The sequence below is a fragment of the Rhipicephalus sanguineus genome, chromosome 8 (genome assembly GCF_013339695.2).
Source record: "Rhipicephalus sanguineus isolate Rsan-2018 chromosome 8, BIME_Rsan_1.4, whole genome shotgun sequence".
Taxonomy (NCBI): Eukaryota; Metazoa; Arthropoda; class Arachnida; order Ixodida; family Ixodidae; genus Rhipicephalus; species Rhipicephalus sanguineus.
Genome location: NC_051183.1, coordinates 40,818,645 through 40,826,447, shown reverse-complemented (window position 1 = coordinate 40,826,447; position 7,803 = coordinate 40,818,645). Strand labels below are relative to the sequence as shown.

Genomic DNA, 7,803 nt, shown 5'->3' with positions numbered 1-7,803 from the left:
ATACTTACCTGGTGTCGGGAGCCTTGGTGAACAAGAAGGCCAGCTCCCCGGGCTGAGGCTTACCATTGCACTATGGGTTCGCTGAGGCACGCCACTCCCTCCAAATAGGGGAAGTTGGGGCATGCAATTTTTGAGAGGGGGGATCCAGCGTCCGCGCTGGTCCCCTAAATAGCGAAATCAAAAGAAAGAGCGTGGAAATGACGTGACGCTTGAGGGAGCTGCTGCGCCTGCTCTCCGTGAGCAGCACAACCTCCGACAGTGTGCCGAAAAGCGAGGCATAAAGTTTTGCAGGACATGCTTTGGCAATGTTACTTTCGTATAAAATATTAACTCACGTTCGCACTAATGGTGGCAAGCCTCAAAGAAGTGCGGAGCTGGGCAGCCTTCATTTGTTTCTCTTTATTTTTCTCTCTCCTTTTCTGTCATCTGTCTCTCTGTTTACATTTATTCATTTATTTATTTCCCTCTATATATATATTTCTTTCTCTTTCTCGCTCCTTCTGTGTACCTTTCTCTTTCTTCCTTTTCTTTCTTTCTTTCTCTCTCTCATCCATCAGAGGTTATTCCATCCCACGCTGGACAAATCGGCGCACGTCCTCTGAGAACGAGGCAGAAGCGTGAGTGTTCATCATGACAGTTTTCTGTTGACGGATTACAGCCAATGGCTGGCATAAACAGCTCCGTATTTAAAAGGCTGTGAAGACGTAAAAGTGTGCGTCATAGATTTTCCACTTGCGGCTAATTGCGAGCTTGTGGCTGACCACGCACTTCAGGCCGGCGTTCGTTTTTCTCTGGCTGTACGGTTCCGACGAGCCGCACGGCGCCAGAACCATGGCCGGACCGGAGAGGCGCGCTTGCGTTCCTAACGCCCGCACGCCTCCACAGTCCAGTCATGCCAGAATTTGCCGGGACAGTATTGTTCTGGCCATTTTCTGGCAAGCAGACACCAACATGATATGTTGAGCGCTCGCAGCTGTGGCTAGGCTCTCGGTGGTACGTTGATGGTGGTGTTTATTGACATGCCCTTCGAATAGCAGTGATACTAAGCATCCACCTAGCCTCCTTGTTCAAGAGGTCGGTGCTATTTCATCTGTAACCCCCAGCGCACTTTGTATGTGTTTACTTGCTTATTTTTTTGTCCAAGCAAGCATTGTTACCCACGTCTGTAATATGGAACCCGGTTTTGTCAATCGCTTGTGGTTTTTTTCTCTCGCCAATATTTCAAACATCTTTTCCTTATCTGAATCGCTTACCAGTTACTACCACCGTCCATATTGAAGAGAGCTTCTGAATAATAGGCGTCATCCATAATAATAATAATAATAATAATAATAATAATAATAATAATAATAATAATAATAGATGTCAGTACGACTGGTTCCCTGATCCAGTCGTACTGACAGCGCCATCTCGTGACATGAATGTCAACTGCAGCACACAGAAATGGTATTCCAGTAGTCAAGTTCTGCCATTCCGCAAGTGAACTAAGGCTCACAGCAACGATCATTGGCACAACACATGTTTTTTTTCTTTTTTGAGGTTCTGCGACAATAATGACGCAATGCAAGTGTTTATCAGGTTTACCAAATCACCGAGAGATGTAGCTACCAGCGATGGATGGAGGAATCGTGCGTAATATGTGGGAAGGGACGAAAAACTGTGGAGCATATATTAGTTGAATGTCAAGGTTAAGGTATCAAACGTGCATGCGTTCGGGGCTGCGGTTGCTGTTACGCGAGATCAAATAATTAAAATTGCGAGTTGTAGCGCACTGCGGAAAGCGAGCGAACATCGAGAATATATACTAGTTGAATCCAAGGAAGGAGTATGTCTACCCGAGCTGTTGAGATTCAAGGACAGTTTTGGGAACATAAATGGATCTACCGTAGAAACAAGTAAGAGAAGGCTGGAAGACTGGTGGCGTAAACTTACGAAAGGGGGGGGGGGAGAGGAGTCAGAACTGAAAACTCGTTAGTAGCATAAGCAGCATAGGTTAAGAAGGCCAGTAAAGAGCAAGGTGGCACTTGCCCCCACACCGATTCAAATGGGATGCTCCATATATCCACCCATCCATCTACGGACGTAACTAGTCGTCACCTAGATTCAAAGGGGCTCTTCCTAACATCCATCCGCCCATCCATCTATCCACCCATTCACCCATCTAGGGGCTTTGACCCGAAACAACTTCACCATGGGGCGTTGCCCGAATCTGGATAATATCTGTTCTTCCAAAACTAGCATACATCACAGCGATTAGGTATCAGAAATCTGCTACACGCAGAAATCCCATTGAATCAGTAATTACATCTTCATAACTCCAACACCTGAAGACTCCCTGTGTAATGTATGTCCACCGATGGATGGACATCGATCCATCCATCCACCCATCCATCCATCCATCCATCCATCCATCCATCGATCCGATGCTATAGGTAATTACATTCAGATAACGTTGCTGTGTTCCCCTTCCAAACGAATACTTACAAGTGTCTGATCTGGATATATCACCTACATTCCCAGTGGAACTTTAGCTTCAGAACATAAACCTTCTTGCTAAAGCTACGGAAGCTTTAGCTCCCTTCTTTCTTAATGTTTGTTGTAAATGTCCTATGCCGTGTTATAGAGTTAGTGTGAGTTCTATCACAACTTGTATTACCTGCTTCCTGCGCCCTTTCCTCTTTGCGCGGCACGCATAAGCGGGAGGAAGGTCGACTTCTTTACACCAGCCTTACATACGATTGGTTCGTTGGTTCGTTCTTTAATAAACTGGGGCAACCTCTTATGGGGAATCGGTCATCACGAGCACGGCGCAAAATGAAATGTTAAAATGTAAGGAGACTGCGAAGCATCAAATCCCTCCATGTTTCTTTTTAACTGCGGAGCCGTCTAAGCCGACCGTTAGGCCGCGCAGAACAAGCAGAAAAGTATCATCATCATGAACCAGCACTCGCTCTTTTCATCCTCATGTTCCTTTTCGTCTGCTTCATCCGCTTTGCTCCCAGAAAACGTGCGCCGATTCGTCCGCCGTGGGATGCAATAACCCTTATTGCTCAGAGAACGAGTAAAGAGAGAAAGAAAGAGAGAGAGAAAGAAATAGCGAGAAACAAAGGGAATTAAACTGCAGAAGAACGTGTTGTTGGACGAGTTGGTGCTTGCTAAGAGACATAATGCAGCGCTAAAAGACAATCACTAAGTAGAGGAACACAAGACGATCACAAGGCGAACACAAGAGGAACACAAGGCGACGGGACAGGCGGAAAGACAGACGACGGGAGAGAAACCGCGAGCGCCTGTACCGTCGTCCTGTGTTCCTCTTCTTACTGATTGTGTTTTAGCGCTGCATTATGTCTCTTAAAGGGAATCAAGAAAGACAGAAAAAGACAAAAAGACAGAGAGAGAGAGAGAGATAAAGAAAGGCACAGACACAAAATAGAGATAGACAAAATACAGCAAGACAGAAAGATAAAGAGAGAGAGAGAAATAGAGAGTGAAAGACAGAAATAGAAATAAACAAAGACAAGAAAGAGATAGAAAAACAGAAAGAACGAGAAAAAGAGAAAGAAAGGAGAAAAATAAAAGAGAAACAAAGCAGGCCGCCCAGCTCAGCACTTCCTTCAGGCTTGGCACCACTAGTGCAAAGCAGCCATAAATTTTTTCGCGTTCTCTATATCCCTTGCCCCTACATACTGTGTGCCAATGTACCATCCTTTTGGTAACAAAGTGTACTGGCTCGTATTTTTTTTTCCAAGAAGACAACGAAGCGTAGTAACTGGGAACAATTGGTCAAAGAAGAAGAAACCGCGAGTTCCCTAAGTGCTCGATTCCTGCGCTGCGCAAGGTAAGATCAAGTGTTTCGCCTGGATTTTGTTACGGACAACCTTAGCTACTTTACATTGTGTGGCACACTTTCGCATATCATCGCGACGTGCGCGATCCTAAATGCGGTTCGCTTTTAAATTGTAATCACCCAATGACAGCGTCAGGTTGACAGCCCCTTGGAGATTGGTCCGCCATTGTTGGGACCACAATGCTACGCTTTTAACGAGAGGAAGAGATTGGATTGAAGGGCATCTTCTCTGTGAGATGCAACCGTATGACTAATGACATTTCTGGTTCTAGGATTAAGTGGCCTTTGAAAATGCGCGTCCATTCAACTGAAACTGGCGACGCAATACCTTTTCTTATTTTGGGAACCGAATCTTCAGTGAATGGCTTTAGAGGGCGGTCATGTCGGTTATCTAACTTGTTTGTTATTGTTGTTTTGGGCCCTATTCTCACAACAACGAAATTTGCTTACAAGGCAAGCGAATCCTATAGCAAGGAAGCGATACCTATAGCAACGGCAAGAAGCGCCTCATGTTCGCGACTCTTTCGCTTGATAACTGAACTTTTTTTGTAAATAACGGATTTTAACCGACAACATCCTGTTGCAATGCGACAGTTGCGTATAGACCTTATGCAAAATCGCTGCCATCTGTCGGAGGTTTGACGAAGCTACTGATTCGGCGCCATGTTGAAGGCTTGTTTCCGAACCGTATTGCTGTCGCTGCTATAACTTCTTGCTCGTATCTCCTTTTCATAGTAATCGATCGTGGCATAAAAATGTCACACGATTGCGTAAAGGCCTGTACACGTTACCTGCATTTCCTAGTCATTGCGTTGACCGTTATTACGTTTATAAGAACTGCCTCAGAACAAGACCGAAGGTACAAGTTTGTCATCGAGTCACATGTATACCTGCCGTCGTTGAGAACGAAGCTATACGATAGGTTATAAATTCTGTCTCTCTCTTTTTGATGCAGCGAATAAAGCGTTGTTAGCTTTCGGAATATCCTGCGTGCAGTGCAGGATGGTTGGGAAGCGACTATAGCGCGCGACACGACTAGGCGCAGCGATCCCGGTAAGAAAGTGCTGTTGACTCATTTCAGAGCGTATTTCATAAGGGGCAGCCTACGGCCTTATGTATTGTGCATCTAGTTGTAAATAAAACGTTGTCCTATTTTTAAATAAACAAATACTTCGCTGCTGTAGGCACTGACGTAAGTTATGTATATAATTGCTGTACGATTTGAATGCCAGAAACTTAGGCACTTCACGCACGTGAAAAGTGAACATGAAAAGTGTTAGTAGCTCAAAGAAGTAGGTGTCGTTAGATGGTATTTTATGCAACATCCTTCCGTCATGTGCTCGAAAATAACACCGATACGCCAATAATATTCGCGTTCACATTCTCGCTTTGGGCGTAAACTGGCGCCTGACAATTTGAACCCGTTGCAGCATACAGTTTTGCACCGCCGACTGAACGCTTGCGAAACCACCTCCGCGCGTAACCTGCGACAGCGTACCCACGTCAAATGTAACCCATTTCCGGGAACAGCATTTTTTTTTTTCAGTTTCATACTGACGCGCCACACATTTGAAGCATCTGTTAATATTTCATGGCACACAGGGGCGGGTATGGATTTTTCCGAAGGGGGATCAGCTTTTATGCTATGCCCTCCTCTTGTTGTATACAGTAAAAAAATAAGAGGGGGGGGGGGGGTAGGACATCCGGTCCGCACCTCTGAATTTTCCAGTGATAGCACATGAAATGCTTGTAAAATACGCATAGTGAAGGAATACGCGCGCCATGTATCCCACCAAACGCTAATTTGTTAAACTCCACAACCGAAAACAAACTACAAACAACACGCTCCAGCACAAGCGCTCCGTCCGCTGAGAATCGATGACGCGTACGTGCCCCCTGTCTAACGTGCACTTGTTATCGCTACGTAATAAACAAAGTAATGACGTCAACAGCAGTGCAGGTATGCGCGAGTAGCCGCGATATAACTTTGAAGCGCGTACACGAAGCCGGTTTACTTGTGCCTGCAAGCACACGGTGCGAAAACTGTCTCGTTCCGGTATGACATGAAAGAGTCTTCTTTGATGAGCGCCGATGCTGTCACATACCGCATCTGTTAAGAGCGGCGAACGTACACACGGCAACACGGCGTTGTAAGCAGATAGCCGGATCAACAGAAGGTTCTGCTGCTTCTCGTCAGCCGCGAGGGAATTTAATAACATGGATGTTAGTTTTCTGCAAAACCTTTTTTTTTTTCAGCATCCCAATTTCCTCAATCTTAGCAGCACGGCACACGAAAATATGTCGGCATTGTCGTTCCTATTAGCCGCCACACGTTGATACGTGCGCTCCGTGTTTGCACATGTGGAGCGCGCTTAGCCTTCAACATGGCGGAAATGCGCACGGCGGCCGCTAGATGACAGCAGATTTTGCACAAGTTTTTTATGCTTGCCCACAACTTTCCTCGCAGGTTATTTCACGGCGTTGTTTCCTCTGCTTCCATTGCGTTTCACATCACCTACCCAAAATGCCATATATGAAAGTGCCTTTTTCTCTGTCAGCTACTGCCGGACATGCCGTCATCTGAGCACAGATACCAAAAGCGTCAACGTAAACTTGTCTCATGAAAAGCCACTCAAGGAGTAAATATATAATAAATATTAAACAAAATGCTATTGCCTGATTCTGAACGTAATTTTGTGCAATTGTGGCTGTAGACGAGAACAACCTCTTTTTTTTTTTATTAACTTCAGCCGCGTTTGCCTTGTCGAAGATTTCTCCCGGAGATCGGACATATATTTATACTTACGTTCAACTAGCAACCTGCAGTTCATCTATAAGTTATACGCTACCCGTCCGTACGTTGAATGCGTAGTGTTTATTCTGTCACTGTTTGAGTGGTCCTCAGTACTGATCGTCTTTCCTACGATACGAAGAAAATGCATTATTAGTAGGTGTTAAAGAGACAGGGCGTGCAAACACGGACACAAGAGAAGTCAAGACACCACAAACGCCGACTAACAACTGAAAAGGCGCACAACGGCGGAAAAGAAAGAAGGCACGAAAACTTATCTGCGCATGCCCATGCAATAGGCGCGTCCGTGTTGGCACGTCCTGTCTCGGAGATTTAACGTGAATACTTACCAACTAGCTCAGCTCTGTTACTTTTAAGATTTTAGGTGTGTGCGAATATTCGAAAATTTCGAATAACGGATAAAATAGCATTCTGTTCGATTCGGTGTTCGAATCGAATAGTGCATATTCGAACTGCCGAATATTTTTCGAACACTTTTCGAATAATCAGCACCTATCCGTAAAACCCCAAATGAACAAAAAGTTGGAAGAGCGATGGATCATATTTCTTGTTTTGGTTACTGAACTATGAAGATGCATGGAATTCAATATTTTACAAGAATATCGAAGCTTTACTCAACGCCGTATTAAGGAATTTTCGCTTTAAACTCCTGTGTCGCCGAAGCGAATGTGTCCTCAATCAAATATCATTGTCATGAGATTCATGATGACGTTGATTCATAAAATATTATTTAAATTTTGGGTAAAAGTGTCATTTAAAAGCTTGGGAAAAGTACCACCTTGATTACTAAATTAACTCGTGTGTTCATCCTACAATTAAATACTTCTAAGGCCGCAGTCGCACTGTATGGGAGCTTACCTTAGTTTAGATAATTGTGTCATATTTCGTCGGTTATATGTAACAATAATGTTAATTTTGTGAATATTTGTTATAAATGAAGTGTTGCAGAACTGCAGGCCTATATTGAAAATAGTTGCTATTTGAGAACTATTCGAATACTATTCGATTCGTATTCGATTCGATTCAGTCCTAAATTTCACCATTCGCACGTCCCTAATCATTTGCTTTTCTTCGAAGTGGTGTTTGGGTTTGTGAGCTCTTTTGGCACCAGTAATGCAATGCTTATGCAAATATACTTGCAGAA

At 44.3% G+C, this 7,803-nt stretch overlaps 1 non-coding gene across 1 annotated transcript; it reads left to right on the top strand.

Moving 5' to 3' along the window:
• On the top strand, positions 1-166 carry LOC119403694 (U1 spliceosomal RNA). Its single transcript, XR_005186107.1, has one exon. It is a non-coding gene; the product is annotated as a U1 spliceosomal RNA (small nuclear RNA).
• Positions 167-7,803: the final 7,637 nt, after the last annotated feature.